At 37.8% G+C, this 20,610-nt stretch overlaps 1 protein-coding gene across 7 annotated transcripts in view; it reads left to right on the top strand.

Annotated features, from left to right (window-relative positions):
* RALYL (RALY RNA binding protein like) overlaps positions 1–20,610 on the top strand; it is an 837,272-nt gene that overhangs the window by 113,639 nt on the left and 703,023 nt on the right. The window contains exon 3 of one of the 7 annotated variants that reach the window (XM_089335473.1): positions 3,695–3,798. The exons of the other annotated variants lie outside the window; for them this stretch is intronic. The gene's annotated coding sequence lies outside the window, so the exon portion shown is untranslated. The remainder of the gene's footprint in view (positions 1–3,694; positions 3,799–20,610) is intronic. 7 annotated transcript variants of the gene reach the window in all.

The raw sequence follows: 20,610 nt of genomic DNA on the forward strand, positions 1-20,610 counted from the left end.
TTGACATAGTAATGACTGGTTAATAGCACAAGTTTATTACTAACTGAAAAATAATTAAAACCAGTAAATATTATGTGCATTAATATTTTGCTTAAACTAAATATAATAGGCATGTAGTTTCAAGAGCATTTATTGTTTAAATAGGAGGAGCTTATCTTTGTTAAAAAGATAATTTTAGTCTTAATTCATAAACAATCAAATGGTATGATCCTTGTAAAAGCTGTTGTACTAATTAAGAATAAATTATGCTTTCTCTAATGAGCTGTTGATTAGTTGGAAAGAGCTCTCATATTTCTTTTAGTTCAATTTTAAAAAAGTAAATAAAATTATAAAAATAGATACTGGTATATAATCTAAATACATAGGACTTATATATGTATTCATATTAGGAATATACTCTATGTTAGCAGTACTTATGTGTGTGGCATATACAGATGTGTGAAAAATGCATATATGTGGGGTATATGTAAATATGTATATATACTTACACACATATGTATATTCTTCACAGCTTGCAGTCTGATCCAACCTCATGCCCCCAGTTACAAATGATTGCAGTTCCACTGTTATCATCATGTTGCTGAGGTAAAACTTGTGTCTCACAGAGTTTTCTTACCAAGAGGGGGTCATTAATAGAGACCAAGCAAGTAAAACATCTGGCCTCAAACTCTTGCAAGATGTCTCCTTACATACCTTTTCAAACCATGCTTAAATTGTTTGAATATAGGTTGTGCTAAAAAGTATGATCTTTAAAATTACTTCACTATTATATATTTACTTGATATTTAATAGAAAAAATGAAAAGAAATGATAATAAAGTAATTCTAAGTTTACTTCTAAGCTTAAATGCAAGACAGAATTAATTATAAATGCCAACATATTGAGGAATAAGGAAAAATTTAAAAATAGAGCAAGAACAAAATAGGAAGAAAGAAAGAGAAAGAAGGAAGAGGTGTTAGTCTATTAATTAGCACTTTTAAGAATACATTTATTTATTATTTGAAAGTCAGAATTACAGAGAGAGAGGGGGAGAGAGGGAGAGATCTTCCTTCTGCTGGTTCACTCCCCAAATGGCCACAATAGACAGGGGTAGGCCAGGCAGAAGTCATGAGCCAGGAGCTTCTTCTGGGTCTCCTAGATAGGTGCAGGGGCCCAAGCACCTGGTCTATCTTCTGCTGCTTTCCCATGCACATTAGCAGGGAGTGAGATCTTAAGTGGAACAGCCAGGACTTGAACAAGCACCCACATGGGATGCTGGTGCTGTAGACAGGGGCTTAAGGGGTTGTGCCAATAGTGGCCCCTAATAAGCATTCCTGTGACCACAGTTATAGAATGATATGTCACTTAAATGTCAGTTGCCTGGGTATTTTTAAACCTTCTAGCTTTGTGAGGTTATTCTTATTTACGTTAGTTTTCATCTCTACTATCATAGAAATCCAACATTTCCCTTTCACTATATAGGGACATGTGGAATCTACATTTTCCCCAGTCATCTCATCTTGATTTCACATTTCCACTGAACTCTTAATCTTCTGGTCTCTTCTCTGTGTCCTCCCCCTACCCATATTTTGTCATAGATTTATTTATTTATTTGGAAGTCAAAGTTGCAGAGAGAGAGGGAGAGACAAGGAGGTCTCTCATCCACTGATTCACCCCCCAGTTGGCCACAACAGCAAGCGCTGGGCCACACTGAAGCCAGGAGCCAGGAGCTTCTTCCAGGTCTCCCACATGGGTGGCAGGGACCCAAACACTCAGGCCATCTTCCGCTGCTTTTCCCAGGCCGTTAGAAAGAGTTAGCTGAGCGAGAAAGGGGGCAGGTGAAACATGAACCATTGACCATATGGGATGCTTGTATTGCATGTAGTGGCTTTACCTATTATGGCACAATGCTGGCCCCATCTCTTCTGCATTCTGCATTGATATAAACAACTCCGTAAGCTTTTCCTTTGAATCTCTAGGTAAATCACAAGGGTCCTGAATTTTGCAGTTTTTTGAAACCATTTTGGGTAGCCTAATATAGAAAATAATAAATTGAAAATTAGAATATTATTAGTACACTATTGTTAGAAAATTATTTATAATAGTCTGTCAGTCATTTTCATTCTTGAGATTTTTCACAGACAGCCAATTGTCATCAGATGCCGATGTCTTCAACTCTCACCTTCCATGATAATTGTTGAGATTCATGATCTGATACATGCTGCAAGCACTGGAACCTACTTTTCTTTCTACTTGCTCTTATTGGTTTCACAATTTATTATGTATGAAATTCTGCTCTCTATTTTCTTGTTGAAGCAAGCCCTGACTTTTTATACCAAAACAACCTGTAATGTTATTTTTCTGAGTAGTCATCCACCCTGAAGAAAAATTATGTGACTGTCTTGGAAGGCACATTATTTGTTTTCTCTCCACATTGCAAAAGGAATTGCAGGATTTTTTTCTCCCTCTTCGCTTGATATAAGAAAAATGAGAACTTTCAAAGTCCTTTATATCCTACTGTTTAATTTTTGTGTGTGTGTGTGTGTGTGTGTCTAGTTCAAAAACAAATACTTAGAAAATGTCATTGGCCATTAAGAAGGATTTAAGAGATCATGAAATTGACAATTCAGCATCACTGTAAATGGCACTGAAGTAGAAAGAGTGAATTGTGATTTTGTATATACAGCATAGCTGGGTGGGGAACTAAAGGATAAAAAGGAAAGATGAAGTTTTCCCTGATCTGAGGTAATTAATAGAGTTCCTAAAATATTTATTGTGGTGAAGTGGACATTTTGAGATTCGATAATTGTTTATTGTCCTTGTATCTTCTGTTGAGGAACAGTGTTTTTATTTTTTTTTCCTTCTTACTATTTGTTGAACTCTTACATAGGGTCAACTTTACGATCATTAAGTAAATTGAAAGAAGATTTTTGTAAAAATTAAGAGTCAAAATGGGAGAGGGAGAAGAAAGAAGGGTTGGAAATGAGCAGGAGGGTAGAGTGGGAATTATCACTATGTTACTAAATCTGTATATATGAAAATCACAAAACATGTAACTTAAATAAAATTTTTAAAAAAGAACAAAAGAGAGATGTAGGAGATAGCCATCTTTTACAAAGTGGTAGGATTTGGGGGTAGATTAGATTATGATGTTTAGAAATGCTTGCCTATTTGTGTTCTCGGTTTTATATGAGGCTATTGCTAGTTTCCAGAATGGAACCGTCCTTGAAACTCTTTACTGGGCAGGAAATTTACCAGTTTCTGGCAGGTGTTGCAGTGCAGCAGGTTAAACAGAAGATGATGGATCAAGGTCTTAGGTCCCTGTTACCCATGTGGAAGACTCACATTGGAGCTCCTTGGCATGGCTAAACCCTGGCTGTTATAGGCATTTGGAGAGTAAATTGGCAAATAGAAGATTCATATTCTCTCTCCCTCTCTCCCCCTCACTCTCTCCCCCCCCCCTCTCCCTCTCGCCCTCTCTCCCTCTCTCCCTCTCTCTCTCTCTCTCTCTCTCTCTCTATTTCTCTATTTCTCTATTTCTCTCTCTCCCTCGTCTGTCTCTCTCTCATTCTGCCTTTCAGGTAGATGAAAATAAAGATTTTGTAAAAACCCTTGACTGGAGAACTAATAGTTCTGAGCAATATGATACCCATTTATTCTTCTAAAAAGTTTCTCCTGTATTTCAAATCCTGTTGTCTAAACTCTGCTCCCACAGAATATAAGGAAGACCATCAAAACAAGAACAAGTAGAGACTGCTCAATCAGAGCTGATTGCATCAAGGCCACCAACCATCATTTGTGTTTGATACAGACTCAAAGGTAAACCCCTAGGGGCATAGAAAAACTTTATAAGATAAAAAGATCGGTATGTAAAGATTTCAGTTTTGTTTGATTTGGGGTTACTGGTTTGAGGAAGCTCGAAGTGGGCTAGCTACAATGGGGAACATCATTTGTGATTAGTTGGGGAGCATGATTAGTTTTCTTTTGTTGGTCCTATGTTGGAAATGGGCAAAACTCAGGGAAGCTGGCAGTCATTGACCAAGTCCTGATTCCTCTGAACTTACTGCTACAAAAGTTGTGTGTCAGAGTTCTCTTTGTCACATGTAATTTCTCAATCCTCAAATGTTACCAGTGGAAGCTGTTGATAAGACCAACCTCTATGTATACCTTATTGGATAAGGGAGAAGGCTACCATAGTAGGCTCTGATGGTGTCTTGGAGTGGAAGAAGTTAAATTCAGTAATTCAGTGTTTGTTGAGAATTGAAGTTTGATTTAAAGCAGTTTTTTTTTTTTTGCTCCCCCCAGAAAACGCTTTATTAAATTCAATGGGAAAATAAATTGTAGAAATATACGTAATGTAAAAATAGCCATGTTTCCAAAGTTGCAACTTTCATAAACAGTTGGCCACAGACATAGCACTGAGCTTGTCATTCCCAAATCCCCTCATCCATGTTGGAGAGACTGGTTCAATGGAGGTTTAGTTGACTCAGACCTGGTTTCATGATTCATAAGAACTGGTCATGGCCGGTGCCGCGGCTCAATGGCTGATCCTCCACCTGTGGCGCCAGCACCCCAGGTTCTAGTCCCGGTCGGGGCACCGGATTCTTTCCCGGTTGCCCCTCTTCCAGTCCAGCTCTCTGCTGTGGCCCGGGAGTGCAGTGGAGGATGGCCCAAGTGCTTGGGCCCTGCACCCGCATGGGAGACCAGGAGAAGCCCCTGGCTCCTGGCTTCAGATCAGCGCGGTGCGCTGGCCACAGTGGCCATTGGAGGGTGAACCAACGGCAAAAGGAGGACCTTTCTCTCTGTCTCTCTCTCTCTCACTGTCCGCTCTGCCTGTCAAAAAAAAAAAAAAAACCAAAAAAAAACAAAAAACAAAAACAAAAACAAAACAACAACCACAAAAAAACTGGTCAAATAACCCAGAATGGCTTGGTCCCAGGAAATGTAAAATGAGCTTTGTCAAACCATAAAGAGTTTTGTGTTTTGTTCTGCACTGAAGATTACTTTGCACTCTTGGTTCAGACCTATCTCTGAAGTATCCTGGGTTCCAGAGTTTGTAAGATTCCTCTAGCTCTTCTGGCTGCTGAAGGCCAAAAGTTAGACTGTGGTGCCAGGATGATAGCTCCTCCTGGTCTGTGGACAAAAGCAGTAGCTTCTCGCTGGGGAAGGACAGTGCTGGAGCCTCTTCAGGGCAGAAGAAGCAAGTCTGGGGGCTGAAGGCCCTAAAGTCTTGATGGCCTTCTTGAAGCTTCACAAACCTCCAGAAACATTTGTTTTTCCATAGCTGCTCCTACAGGGTGGCCAAGACCTCTCTGCCTTGGCAGCAAATTGAGTGTGGAGTTTCAAGTGGGGGCAGAAGCCCTGCAGGCCATGTTCCCATTGCCCTTCTTCCAGGTGAGGAAGCCTCTCTTGGCTAGTAGTATAGATGAGCCCCAGAGCCCAAACAGGGCCTGGACTTGGCGATCCCATGATCTCCTTGGCTTTTAGAATCCCTAGGAAGCTCGTGGCCTCCAGCCCCAGCTGCTCCTGGTAGTGCTGCCTGGTCTCCAGCAGCTCTTGTGAGATTGTTTTGCATTTCTGTTCCCCTCATGCACACTGCTCTTGCAGCAGGCACTGTGAGCTGGGCCCAGGGTTCTCTAGGATGACTGAGGAAATGACAGTTCCCAAACCAGTTTTTTTTTTTTTTCCCCAAAATGGGAGTAGGTTTCATGAAAATTCAATCAGGACAAGGATATAGCAGTTCAGAATTGGTTGAAGCAGCAGGGCAAGGATTTTCAAGTGAGTGATTCAATTGCTTATTGATGTTGCCTTTCAAGGGATCTTTAAGAAAGGTCTCATAATGAATCATCAGAACAGTTCTTTGGAAAAAGTCTTGCTACTGAAGATAAAAGGAAAGCAAGTCCATGTTCATAAAACCAGGTGTGATTTTGATTCTTCCTATACATACAGGGTGAGTGTAGAAGTAGATAGGTTTTTTTTAAATCTATTTTTACTTGTCTAATATTCTGCTTTCCTTGAATATCATTCTCTAATATTGCAAAATATATGAAGTAGCTGCGTGAAAGTCATAATCATATTTAAAGAAAGAAATCTTCAGAATTATAAATACCTTCCATATCCTAGTAGTATTCACTGAAGATATGAGGTGTCTTCAAATTTTTCAGGGAAACTATGGATTTATTTTAAAATTTTTGTGCCAAAATAAACTTACCTTTTAATTTCGCTTTCCCATGAACCTTTTGAAGTCTACCTGTATGGTCTGTTCACCAAAAGTGCTCATCTATGGCTCTAAGAATTTTGTCATTTGTGACTTGATTTTGATCTTGGTGGCAGTGAGACGGACACTTTCTCTGGGACAAAATCAGTCTATGAAGTTTCTGAAACATGATAGCATGAGCTGTGGTTTCTTCTCTAACTGTGTCCAAGAGACTTAGGAGATGCTACCGAGGTGAGGACGTTACACTAGGTAAGCTTCAGTGAATAATGGCAATATCTACTTTGAGGGAAAAGGAAAAGGTGGATGACTTCAGAATGTCCATGAAGTAGGTTTTACAATAAGTACTGTGTGCATGACAAGCATGCAGTCTTTATTATGGTAAAAGTCTTTCAAGTGACTTGAAAGTGTGTTACCATCATAGCCATAACTTGGCATCTCTTATTGGCTGAATGGAGGTTTCTTACAGACATAGTAATTATCCAAGGTTTGGTAGCTTCCCTAATGATAAATTCAGATCAGAAAATCCAAAGCTAAAAGATTTCAAAGCAAGGAGAAAATGATCTTGGTGAGCAATACTTTTAGATCACATAAATGTTTCCCAGGACACATCTTTCCTAGGGCTGTGACACCTCAACCTATTCACCATATTCATTTTTCCTTTCTCTTGAAAATGCCCCAGGCTCCTTATGATAATTATTCCATCCACTTTACGGAGTTTTGCACGCTGAGTCAGAGAAAAGTTCTGTCTTCACTATTCCCTAGAGGAGCAGGTACCTTTCCATTGCGTTTTTTGAATGTGAGCTATCCCACTACAGGAATACATAGGAAAAATTTCATCTTTTCTGTGGTGGATACTGCCTGAGTGTTCACAGTGAGGCCATAGCCTCCTGAATATTGTACATGGCTGTGGTCCTGCTTCTGCCCAAGCAGACCTTGCCTTATGAAGGCATATCTTCCTAAATGCTATGTGGCTGCAGTAAGCAGAAGGTTTGGGTTATTATTAGATATTGCTTTTAGGAAAACTCCTTATCATACTCCAAGGACATAGAAGATGAGCCAGGAGCAACATGACCGCCAGCAGCAACTTGAACTTTTGCTTCTCACCATAAATATGTCACAATATGCTTGGCTCCCTTGCTTATGCCTGCTTGTTATTCTTTTACAATGAATATTCTGGCTGTACATTCCTAATTGTTATGTTACTAGGTGAATCCTAGACGAAATAATAGAAAGTGCTGTCTGGAGCTGTCCTGTGGCATTCTTCAGATGATGTTTGTGTTTTGGCTCATCATTTGAAATTCTGCACTTTACCAAGCTTACTTGACTGCACAAATATATAGTACTTTGTTGTTGCTGTTGCTTAGAAAAGATCAGTTAAATATCTTTCTCTCTCCCTAACTCTGCCTTTCAAATAAATTCTTATTAATATCAGTTAATCAGTAATGATGTCTAGTATGGAGACCTCATTACTACACATTTAAAAGAATAAGGGTCTTTTGGGATATTTGTGGAAAATGGAACTTAAAGATAAGTTTATTTTGGTGCAAAAAAAGAAAGTCATGCAATTTTTCCATCACATTTATTTTTCATGAAATTTTTGAAGACTCGTCACGTAATGTTGATTTTTTAGTTAATATATTTTGACTTGTTGCCAAAAGAACTTAAAATAGTGACTATTTTCTTTTGTGGGTAAATGAATATGCATGTGAAGAAAGTCTGAATAAACTTGTTTTTCTTTATGTATTTTTATTATTTTTCTTAATGGAATCAATTAGCTTGGAATGATTAGAAAGTTCAATATCAGCTATTGGCCTAGTAAGAATCTATCCTGTGAAGAATGCTTTGTAATTCAGAATGTCAAATTAGAATTATGTCCATCTGTAAAATTGTGCTGGCACACATTTTACTTTTGTTCCTCTTTTTAAAAGTTTTTTTCCCTTTTTGATTTTAGTTTTGATTAATTTTTAACATATTCAATATTATTTGTAATTAGAAGTATAAGATCATAACAGTGGGAATAGAGAGGGAGGATATGTACAATTTGGGGCATGCTCAATCGGACTTGCCCCAAATGGTGGAGTTAGAATCGTGCCAGGGGATTTCAATAAAATCCCATCAAGGTGGCATGTACCAATGCATCTCACTATTCCAAGTGATCAGTTTCAGTTCACAGTTGATCACACTGATAGGTCTAAGAGTCAAAGGGATCACACAAACAAGACTAGTGTTTGCTAATACTAACTGATAGAATCAAAAAGGGAGAGAACGATCCATCATGGGAAGTGGGATACACAGCAGACTCATAGAATGGCAGATGTCCTAAATAGCACTCTGGCCTCAGAATCAGCCCTAAAGGCATTCAGATATGGCTGAAGAGCCCATGAGAGTATTTCAGGCATGGAAAGCCAAGACACTCTGGCAAAAAAAAGAAAAAAAAAAAAAAGGAAACCTAAATGAAAGATCTCTGCGAGTGAGATCCCAGTGGAAATAACAGGTCATCAAAGAAAGAGGTACCTTTCTCTGAAGGGAGGAGAGAACTTCCACTTTGACTATGACCCTGTTGGAATAAGATCGAAGTCGGTGAACTCAACAGGCTTCCATAGCTCTGGCAACTCATGACTAGAGCCTAGGGAGATTACTGATGCCATAAACAACAGTGTCAAATTCTTAAGTCAACAACAGGAGTCACTGCGTACTTACTTCTCATGTGGGATCTGTCCTTACTGTGTTGTCCAATGAGAAGCAATGCTATAACTAGTACTGAAACAGCATTTTACACTCTGTGTTTCTGTGTGGGTGCAAACTGATGAAATCTTTACTTAATATATACTAAGTCAATCTTCTGTATATAAAGATAATTGAAAATGAATCTTGATGTGAGTGCAGCCTGTTGAAATCCTTGCTTAGTATATACTAAGTTGATCTTCAGTATATGAAGGTAATTGAAAATGAAACTCGATGAAGGGCAGGATGGGAGAGGGAGTGGGACAGGGGAGGGCCACGGGAGGGTGGGAGTTTTGGGGGGGAAGCCACAACAATACACAAGTTGCACTTTGTAAATTCACGTTTATTAAATAAAAAAATATAACTATATAACAAACAAAAAGAAAAAAAAGAACTTAATACTTTATCCTTTTAGTATTTTTTATGTTCTGCTTAAAACTATTGGTTGAACTCTGTAATTAATACACAATTACTCTTAGGTGTTTAATTAATGCTATAACTAGTACTGAAATAGTATTTTACACTTTGTGTTTCTGTGTGGGTGTAAACTGTGGAAATCTTTACTTAATATATGCTAAATTGATCTTCTGTATATAAAGATAATTGAAAATTAATCTTGATGTGAACAGAAGGGGAGAGGGAGTGGGAGAGGGGAGTGTTATGGGGGGGGAGTTATTGTAATCCATAAGCTGTACTTTGGAAATTTATGTTCATTAAATAAAATAAAATGAAATAAAATAAAACATATAAAAAAAGAAAATGAATCTTGATGTGAATGGAATGGGAGAGGGAGCAGGAGATGGGAGGGGTGCGAGTGGGAGGGAAATTATGGGGGGGGGAGCCATTGTAATCCATAAACTGTACTTTGGAAATTTATATTTACTAAATAAAAAAAAATGTTAAAAAAAGACCATAACGATACCCCCCTCTTCTCTCCCACCTTCCTTCCTTCTACTTTTCATTTGCTTTTAATTTTTGAAATAGCCTATTTTAAATTTACTTTAGAATAAAAGGCTCAATACTTCCCCAAATAAGTTTAAGAAGTAAAAAGCAAAAGGACTGTAGTTTGGGGATACAGACAATGGCTATAAACATTAATTTAATGTATAAATGACCATTTCTACTGTATACAGTTTTTTTGTCATTTAGTCTTTCATAATTTATTTTAATGAAATAGAACCAATAACATTGTACCATATAAATATTTCCTGTGTGGTTATAAGATAACAATCAGGTTCATTTAGACTTTAAGCCATTTCCTCCAAATGTTTATGCACAGGAATAATTTTATGTAGATTGTAATGCAAATAATTATATATTACATTTTTTGTACTCTGTTACCACATGTAAGGGAAAATATATGATATTTGTTTCATTTGGAATGCTTTATTTCACTAAGTGTAATGGTTTCCAATTGCATCCATTTTGTTGCAAAAGATAGGATTTCATTTTTTGTAGCTGAGTAATATTCCATAGTGTATATGTACCATGTTTTCTTTATCCAGTTATCAGTTAATGGGCATCTGGGTTGATTCCATATTTTAGTTATTGTGAATTGAGCTGCAGTAAACATGGGGGTACAGATAACTATTTCACATGTTGACTTCACATCCTTTGGGTAAATTCCCAGGAGTGGGATGGCTATGTTATATGGTAGCTCTATTTTCAACTCTCTGAAAAATCTCCATCCTGGCTTCCACAATAGGTGTACTAGCTTGCATTCTTACCAAGTGGATTAGGGAACCTTTTCCTCCACATCCTCACCAGTATTCATTGTTTTATAATTTCTGTGTGAGAGCCATTGTAACTGGGGTGAGGTGAAACCTCATTGTGTTTTTTATTTTCATTTCCCTGATAGCTAGTGATTATGAGCATCATTTCATGCGTCTTTTGGCCATTTTAATTTCCTCTTTTGTAAAATTCCTGTTCAAGTCCTTTGTCCAGTTCTTAACTTGATTGTTTGTTTCATAGTTACTGAGTTTCTTGATATCTTTATAGATTCTGGATATTAATCCTTTATCAGTTGCACAGTTTGCAAATATTTTTCTCCCATTTTGTTGGTTGCCTCTTCATTTTGCTGAGTGTTTCTTTTGCAGTGCAGAACTTTCTCACTTTGATATAATACCATTTGTTAATTTTTGCTTTGATTGCCTGTGCTTCTGGGGGTCTTTTCCAAGAAGTCTTTGCCTATTCCAATGCCATGCAGAGTTTTTCCAATGTTCTATCTAGTAATTTGTTGGTATCAAGTCATAGATTTAGATCCTTGATGCATTTTGAGTTAATTTTTGTATGAAGTGTGAGGTAGGAGTCTAGTTTCATATTTTTGCATGCAGAGATCAAAATTTCCCAATACCAGTGAATGATTTTAGCTCCTTTATCAAAGAATAGCTGGTTGTAGATGGATGGATTGATTTCTGAGAATTCCCTTGTTGTTCCATTGATCTATATATCAACTTCTTTGCCAGTACCAGGCTGTTTTGATTATAACTTCCCTGTATATATCTTAAAATCTGATATTGAGATGCCTCCAGCTTTGTTTTTTGTTGTTAAGATTGCTTTAGCTATTTAGTGTCTCTTGTGTTTCCATATGGATTTTAGCATCTTTTTATTGTTTTAGATATGAGAAGAATATCATTGATATTTTGGCATGACACTTTATCTGTAAGTTGCTTTTGATAGTATGAACATTTTAATTTTAATTCTTCCTCATGAACATGGAATATTTTTATATTTTTTGATGTCTTCATCTATTTCTTTTATATTTTATAGTCATCAGAGATTTTTCATATCCTCCATTAAATTAATTCCGAGTTATCTGAATTTTTTTTAGCAGTTATGAATGGGACTGATCTTACAAGCTGTTTCTTAGCCATGACATTGTCTGTGCATACAAATGATATTGATTTTTGAGTTTTTATTTTATATCCTGCAGTTTTACCAAATTTTCTTACGATTTCCAATAGTCTTTTAGTGGAGTCTTTTGGTTCCCCTCTATGTACAAACATGTCATCTGCAAATAGGGATAGTTTGACTTCCTCTTTCCCAATTTATATTCCTTTGATTAATTTTTCTTGCCTGTTGGCTCTGGCTGAAACTTCCAGGACTCTATTGAAAAGCACTGGTGAGAGTTGGCATTCTGGTGTGGTTCTATATCTCAGTGGAAATGCTTCCAGCTTTTCCCCAGTCAATAAGGGCTCTGGCTGTGGGTTTGTCATAAATTACCTTGATTGTGTTGAGGAATGTTCCTTCTATACCCAATTTGCTTCAGTTTTTTATCATGAAAAATGTGTTGTATCAGATGCTTTCTCTGCATCTATTGAAGTAATATGCATTTTATTTTTCAATTATTTAATGTGACGTGTCAGATTTATTGATTTGCATATGTTGAACCATCTGTGTGGATAAATCCCACTTTGTCCAGGTGAATGATCTTTCTGTTGTGTTGTTAGATTTGATTAGCTAGTATTTTGTTGAGTATTTTTGCATCTATGCTTATTGGGGGTATTGGTGTATAGTTTTCTTTCTTTCTTGTTTCTTTTTCTGGTTTTGGAATTGAGGTAATTCTGGCATCATATAAGGGGTTAAGGAAGCTTTCCTCACTTTCAATAGTTTTGAATAGTTTGAGAGAATTGGAATTAGTTCTTAATATGTCTAGTAGTATTCAGCAGTGAAGCCATCAGTTCTAGGCTTTTTTTTTTTGTTTTGGAGTGGTCTTTATTACTGGTTATTTTTCTATTTAGGCTTTCAGTGTCTTCATGTTTCAATATTGGTGCATTGTACATGTCCAGGAATCTATCACTTTTAGATTTTCTAATTTGTTGGCATATTGCTGTTTGTAGGTATTCCTGATGATTCTTTTATTTCTGAGATATCCTTTGTTACATCTCCTTTTTTATATGATTTTATTGCTTTAGGTCTTCTTCCTATTTTTTTGGTATGTTAGGCCAATGGTATATCAATTTTTTTTTCCAAAAAAACTTCATTTCACTGATCTTTTGTATTGTTATTTTGGTTTCAATTTTGTTGTCCCCCAAGGAATCTTGCCCATTGTTGACTAACCAGCCCTCAAAACAAGAGACTGCTTGCTCAGATGGGGATAGGAATGAGGAACAATGGTAATCAGGAATGGCATGACTGCACACAAGCTGTGGGCCACTTGAGTGGCTGACCAGAGCTAGTGGGGTATAAAACAGTAATGGATGTGGCTGTGGGCAGTTTCTCAGGGTAGGATGATAGGGCAGGTGCATCTGCTAACAAGGTGGACTCTCAGTCTTGTTCAGCTGGTTCTGTTGACTGTCAGTTGTAGGCTTGATGTTTCTGGCTGGTACCCAAATGAGCTGTCCTGCATTCTCTGGAAAGACACAAGCGTATCCTCAACCCTTGGTTAGCAGAGGGTGTAGTGCCTTCCATTCTCCTGTCAGGGGGTCTTTCCACTTAACTATGGGGTCTGGGGTCTCAGATGGAAAGGATCCCCAGTGTATATAAGTTGGGCAAATCACCTCCTACAAAAGCCAGGCCCAATCCCCATTGAATAGGTAAAAACAGGAACCATCTGGGTAGAGCAGTGGCCAATATTACAACCCAAACTTGGCATCCTTAGAGAAATGGTACAGGAACAACTGGAAAAGGGACACATAGAGCCTTCTACTAGCCCTCACAAAATGCCCATTTTTGTGATACCAAAGAAACAGGGAGAATATAGGCTAATACAGGATTTGAGAGCCATCAACAAAATCATAAAAAAGATGGGAACATTCCAGGCTGCCATTCCCCATCCTATGGCCATTTTGGCATGGCCTTCTCATTCCACCACACATTTTTTTAAATTCTTTTTCAGGCATTTCATCAATGTCTTCATCTTCAAATTTTTATATTGAAGTGTTGTTGTTTGGGGGAGTCATGTTGTCTTCCTTGTTCTTGTTTCCTGTATTTCAGCATTTACTTTTAGCCATTGGTGGAAATGATTGTTGGTTTTCTCTACTGTTTGATTTTATCTTTGAATTATGTCTTTGTGGCTAAGTGGAGTGTCTGTTCCATCAGTTAATACCAAGAAATTGTCAGTCATTGCTTGAGATGTGCAAGTGTCCAGGATGACACCTGAGTTGGGCATGGTAGACCTCTATTGTCAGCACAGGGAGAGTATGATCATGCCTATTGGCGTAATCACACCCTTACCTCCTCTTTTGCCAGGTGATCAATGCCTGGGGTTATCCCACAGTGAGTAGAAACCTCACTCTCATGTAGTGTATGAATCAGGCAAAGGAAATCTGTGTTCCTCAGTGTGAGCAGGGAACCTCTGGGTTATTTACACCAGTCAGGGAACATTGAGCCTCTGACTCCAGATAGAGTGAGTTCCCAGAGATCCAGCCACATTCCATGCCCTATAATGAAGTCAAAAGGTTCCCACAGTCTCAGTGCTCAAGGTTCACACAGTTTCAGGGTGCAGAGGATCTCTACTCCATCCTATGAGTCTGCCCCATCCATGGAGAGAGCAGAGTCGTTTCCAGAGCCAGCTGCCCATGGATGCTCCACCTTTGCAGTTTGAGCCCCAGAGCCTGTGATAGACTGAGAGGATGGGTGCCCCTCACAATCTTAAATGGGTGCCAAGACCTCTGTCAACCCATCTAGCCAGACTTAAAGTTAGTGTGCAACATGGATTTTTTTTTTAATGTGATAAAATCCCCTGCTTGTGTGTGCAAGAGCCACTGCAGCCTTTACTTGAGTCAAGGTAGTGTCTTCTCCCAGCCAGTTGGCTGCAACCCTTATGGGGATATGGGGCAAAAGAAATATCCTTTTCCTTTGCGAGATTAGGTGCATACTCTGTCCCCTGCTGGGACTCTAGGCAGAACTGAAAAACAGTGTGTTCCACAAAGCTGTCCCTCTGGCAGTATCACTAGTGGTGCCGCAGTTTGGTCCCACCTGGCTCTCAGAACCTGACATCTACTCGAGCCTCTAGCGCAGGAGTCTTGGATGGTATCCCCCACTTGCTGCTGTGTGTTTTTACTACCCACGCTGCTCTATGGCATTCCTCTTATTTCTGCAGAATTTCCATTGCAAACTTCTGTCCAGCTTTTCCCTGGGAATGCACTTCCTCTAGTTTTTTCTGCTGTCTTCCCCTGGTCAGACTCAGCATGTCAGTTCTCTATTCAGTGATTTTGGAATCCTCAAGTAAACTCTTGCAATTCTACAGATGACAGCTGAGTTAGTTACGGAAGACAATGAAAGACTTTGAAGATTAATCTGTTATGGCATTAGAATTAAGAGTTAGCATTTCTCTTTTGATGGTAGTATGAAATTAAAAAAATGACAGCTGAAACCATTCAATGGGATCTTAGTAATCATCCAGGAAAATTATGATAAATATGTGATCTTTAAATTTTTGTCAAAGGAGTAAAAGTTCTTTTAATGTAAATTTATAAGGTTCTAAAAAAACAACTAATATTTATTTAGTATACCATAGTTTAAAATATTGGAAACATTGTGAAAGTGCTCCTTTGTAAATAACTTGTCAATAATAGTTCGACAGTACTCCCTCTTCTTGTGTATATGATTTGTAGTTGGCATCCTTTTTATGCATTGGTGCCTGCCACATTCCTCTCTAATTATGCATCAGATTCTGATACTTTATCTATTTTACTTCCCATATCATGAAAGATAGGAGAATTTCTTTGCGTAAAGTTTTTGTTTTATGTTTTTGCCCATGTCACTTTGGACATTTTCATCTTTTTGTCACATGACTTGGCTTATTTCTGTCATTAATCTCACCTTCAGTAAGTTTCTTTGTCTATGCATGTAAGTCTCCTGAATGGTGGAATTGTCAACATTCTTCCCATGTTTGATTCTTTCTTCCATAACTCCATTTACAGTCAATGGAAATTTCACTTCAAACACTAACATATTTCATTTTGTTGTTGTTGAGCTTTCATCTCTGTTGGCCATTTCTTTCTTTTGGTTATGTTTTTTCAAGAATCTCATGTATTTTATCACTGAGACAGAGTTGTTGTCTCTACTGAGTAACAGGTGCACAGTGACCAATGACCAGTTGCCAACAGTCATTGTTAAGAAATGACATGATTAGTCACTGATCATGATACCCATCTGTTGTTTATGGAGCAGAACTAGCAGTAGAAATTTTACTGTATGCAATTATTCATACTTAACATAGTATGGTAATTACAATTTAGTGTTAGTGGAGACTGGTGTTATTTAAGTAAATCATGGTAACTGATTTTTGTTCGTATCAGAAGTGCTACAGGGAGGTTTGTGTATCAGTTATTTCCATGAAGGGGCTTCAAAAGTTCACAGAAAAAAATGGAAATAAAAGATATTACAAGGAGGAATTTGGCATAGTGATTAAGACACAACCTGGGATTTCTGCATCCCATAACAGAGTACCTATGTTTGAGTCCTGGCTCCACTTCTGGATTCCAGAGTGTGCACCCGAGGAGCCAGTAGTGATAGCTCAAGTAGCTGGCTCTTTGCCATCCAGGTGGTGACCCTGATTGAGTTCCAGACTCCCAACTTCAGCCTGGCTGTTGTTGACATTTGGGAAGTGAATCAGCAGATAGGTGACCCTTCTTTCACTCTCTCTCAAATAAATATCTATTTAAAAAAATTTATCCATAATTTTTGAATCCTCTTTGTATTTTGTGATGTAATCAAATGAAATGAAGTCTTTTACATGGAATCTTGTTTTTCTGAAAGAAACACTAGTGACCAAGTGCAGATTTTGCTATTTTAGATTAAGTGAGGAGCATAGAATTTAGAAAGAAGATGAAGGTGTTGCTAATTTGGTGGACCATAGATAAATAAAGGGGATTAGTTGTAATAAAGATAAAAATATTTCCTGGAGTATTTCTTCAAAAAAGTGGCTTTTAAAATATGTAAATATATAGTTCAAATATATATGTATATATGTGTGTATATATATGTGTATATACATATGTGTGTGTATATATATAGATATAGATATATATTCAGGAAGGAAGGCATCACTGTTGGTAATCAGGCCTGGTATTGTACAGTGGATTAAACTGTTGTTTACAATGCTGGAATTCCATATCAGAGTGTTACTAGTCCTGACTACTCTGTTTCTTATCCATGTTTTTGCTAATGTGCCTGGGAAGGCAGCTGGAAATGGCCCAAATACTCGGGCCCTGCCACCCATGTGGGAGACCAGGATGCAGTTCCTGGCTTGTGGCTTCCACCTGGCTTAGGTCTGGTTGTTGTGGGTATCTGGAGAGTGAACCAGAGGATGAAAATATGTGTGTGTGTGTGTGTGTCTGTGTATCTCCCTCTCTCTTTGTCACTCTACTTTTCAAATAAATAAATAAATAAATCCTTTTTAAGAAAGCTTGGGGCTGGCTCCGTGGCTCAATAGGCTAATCCTCCGCCTGTGGCACCGGCACACTGGGTTCTAGTCCTGGTCGGGACGCCGGATTCTGTCCCGGTTGCCCATCTTCTAGGCCAGCTCTCTGCTGTGGCCCGGGAGTGCAGTGGAGGATGGCCCAAGTGCTTGGGCCCTGCACCCCATGGGAGACCAGGAGAAGCACCTGGCTCCTGCCATCGAATCAGCGTGGTGCACCGGCTGCAGCACTCCGGCCACGGCAGCCATTGGAGGGTGAACCAATGGCAAAGGAAGACCTTTCTCTCTGTCTCTCTCTCACTGTTCACTCTGCCTGTCAAAATAAATAAATAAATAAATAAATAGAAAGCTTGGACAGGTCAGGGAACTGGAAAAATTAATGAAGTCATTTGCAACTGAAGTAATGACATTAATGAAGATTTTTGAATATGTTATTGAGGCAATAGCAGCAGAATAATGGTTTTGAAATAGGGTTAAGACAAATTTTTTAAAAATCCCAGAAATTTTTGTGTTATCAAATTGCATAAAATTTTGTATCCTTCATTTCTTATATCTGGTCATATGGCTAGCAGTCAAATCACATTTCTTTCATAAGCATTATTATTTAGCTACTTTATAAGAACTAGAGCCACAAAATAGGAGCCTAGTGAAGCAATCTGCGAAATGTACCCTTTAATACAGATCTTTATTTTTTAACTTTTATTTAGTAAATATAAATTTCCAAAGTACAGTTTATGGATTACAGTGGCTTCCCCCCTATAACTTCCCTCCTACCCGCAACCCTCCCATCTCCCGTGTCCTCTCCCATTCCATTCACATCAAGATTCATTTTCAATTATCTTTATATACAGGAGATCAATTTAGTATATATTAAGTAAAGATTTCAACAGTTTGCACCCACACAGAACATAAAGTGTAAAATACTGTTTCAGTACTAGCTATCGCATTAATTCACATTGAACAACACATTAAGGACAGAGATCCTACATGAGGAGTAAGTGCACAGTGACTCCTGTTGTTGACTTAACATTTTGACACTCTTGTTTATGGCACCAGTAATCTTAGGCTCTTGTCATGAGTTGCCAAAGCTATAGAAGCCTTTTAAGTTCGCAGACATCAATCTTTTTTTTTTTTTTGCATTTTTTTTGTATTTTTTTAACATTTATTTAATGAATATAAATTTCCAAAGCACGATTTATGGATTACAATGGCTTCCCCCCCATACCGTCCCTCCCACCCACAACCCTCCCCTTTCCCACTTCCTCTCCCCTTCCAGTCACATCAAGATTCATTTTCGATTATCTTAATATACAGAAGATCAGCTTAGTATACATTAAGTAAGGATTTCAACAGTTTGCTCCCACACAGAAACATAAAGTGAAAAATAATAGATGATTTTTTTTAAATGATGAAATCAGATTAGACCTATAGACATCAATCTTATTTGGACAAGGTCATAGTCAAATTGGAAGTTCTCTCCTCCCTTCAGAGAAAGGTAGCTCCTTCTTTGATGGCCCCGTTCTTTCTATTGGGATTTCACTCACAGAGATCTTTCATTTAGGTGTGGTTTTCTTTTTTCTTTTTTTTTTTTTTTTGCCAGAGTGTCTTGGCTTTCCATGCCTGAAATACTCTCATGGGCTTTTCAGCCGGATCCTCATGCCTTAAGGGCTGATTCTGAGGCCAGAGTGCTGTTTAGGACATCTGCCATTCTATGAGTCTGCTGTGAATCCTGCTTCCCATGTTGGATTGTTCTAAGAGGTCTAAGAGTCAAAGGGATCACATAAACAATACTAGTGTCTGCTAATACTGATAGAATAAAAAAAGGGAGAGAACGATCTAACATGGGAAGCGGGATACACAGATCTTTCAGTGTTTAAATTCAAAACTTGAAATTTTGTGTAATAGGCACTTAAAAACCAACACTTTAATAATAATGCCACAGTGTGGAAGCATATTCATGCTACACACAAACTTTTTTCAGAATTATCATTTAGCAATTTCAAATAGTATCTGATTAAATGCTTGAAATTTGGAGCAATTCCTGGACTGTATCAACGGTTACCATACAACTGAGGCACTGAAGGGTTGTAGATTCACTTCATCTCTCTGTCACTGAAAAGATTTCTTTTTTTGGGTGTTGACTATGCAGATACATTCTTATATGTTTGAACTTTTTCCTTGACAGAGCTTCACATTGTATCTAAGCTGGTGACACCTGAAAAATTCTTCCTGTTTTTGAGCCAAAGGCTTCAAGTTTTCTCTCCTTTGTGTTATTTTCTCAAAAACATAAGGACTAAGTGCATTTATTGAATAGAACATCTTACCTCCAAGAGTTCCTCTCCTACCCCCTTAAATTATTCTCTTGTAATTTCTTGAAACCTCATACCATTATTGGTTCCATCCTCTTTTTTTTTCTTTTCATTGTTCATATATAAAAAGGAAAGTTTATTGATTTTGGATTTTTATCCTTTGGATAACCTTGACTGCTACTGTGTTGAAGATCAGGTGTACACTTTGGAAGAAGGAATATAGTCTTCATTCTCAGGTCTATGGAAAGCAATCTCAGTGTTATATGCAGGCAGAGTAGTGAAATAAACAACTTTGCAATTTCCTGATGGCATCAATTTAGCATTTTAGAGAAAGGAATCTCATTTGGAAGGGTCAGTAGGGTATGGAAGAGGTTAATTATGAATTGGTTGGGGGAGTCCTTCAAGTACCTTGGTGCCAGTGAGTATTGATAAGGATGCTGGAGGAGAATAATATGAGATGGTTAACAACTCATATCAGACACCTGAAGACCTCCTACTATCGTTGGAGAGACCTTGAGATGGAGAATCTTAAGTCCTGTAGCTACATGGGTAGGAGCCTATGAAAAAAGAATTTTAATGTTAATACTAACATGTTTAATTTTTACCAACACACTGTGGAGGTTAAGGCAAGATTCAGGTACATTTCCACTTATCACAATAAATTTAAATTTAATTAATTTAATCTCATTATTCTCTGTCTCTTCTACTAGACTGAGGTCTGACTGATGACGAGAGACAGACATCTTAATGTTTATGACTTTGTAAATGGCAATGTATCTGAAACACATTAAAAGGAATGTAAATATTTTAGCTGAATGAATGAATGAGTGAGTGGAGTAAAAGCTGTCAGTGATTTAACTTGTTTAAATATAGATTGTGTGTTTCAATTTGGTAACAAAGAGCCACATGATAAATAGTATAGAAAACATTTCCTGATAACATTTAATAGCTTTACAAGTGTGTCTTTAATGAACTTTAAGATATAGCTTCCCCTGTAATTGCTAACAACAGTGTTG

The sequence above is a fragment of the Oryctolagus cuniculus genome, chromosome 6, assembly GCF_051225735.1.
Source record: "Oryctolagus cuniculus isolate XC-2025 breed Fujian yellow rabbit chromosome 6, ASM5122573v1, whole genome shotgun sequence".
Taxonomy (NCBI): Eukaryota; Metazoa; Chordata; class Mammalia; order Lagomorpha; family Leporidae; genus Oryctolagus; species Oryctolagus cuniculus.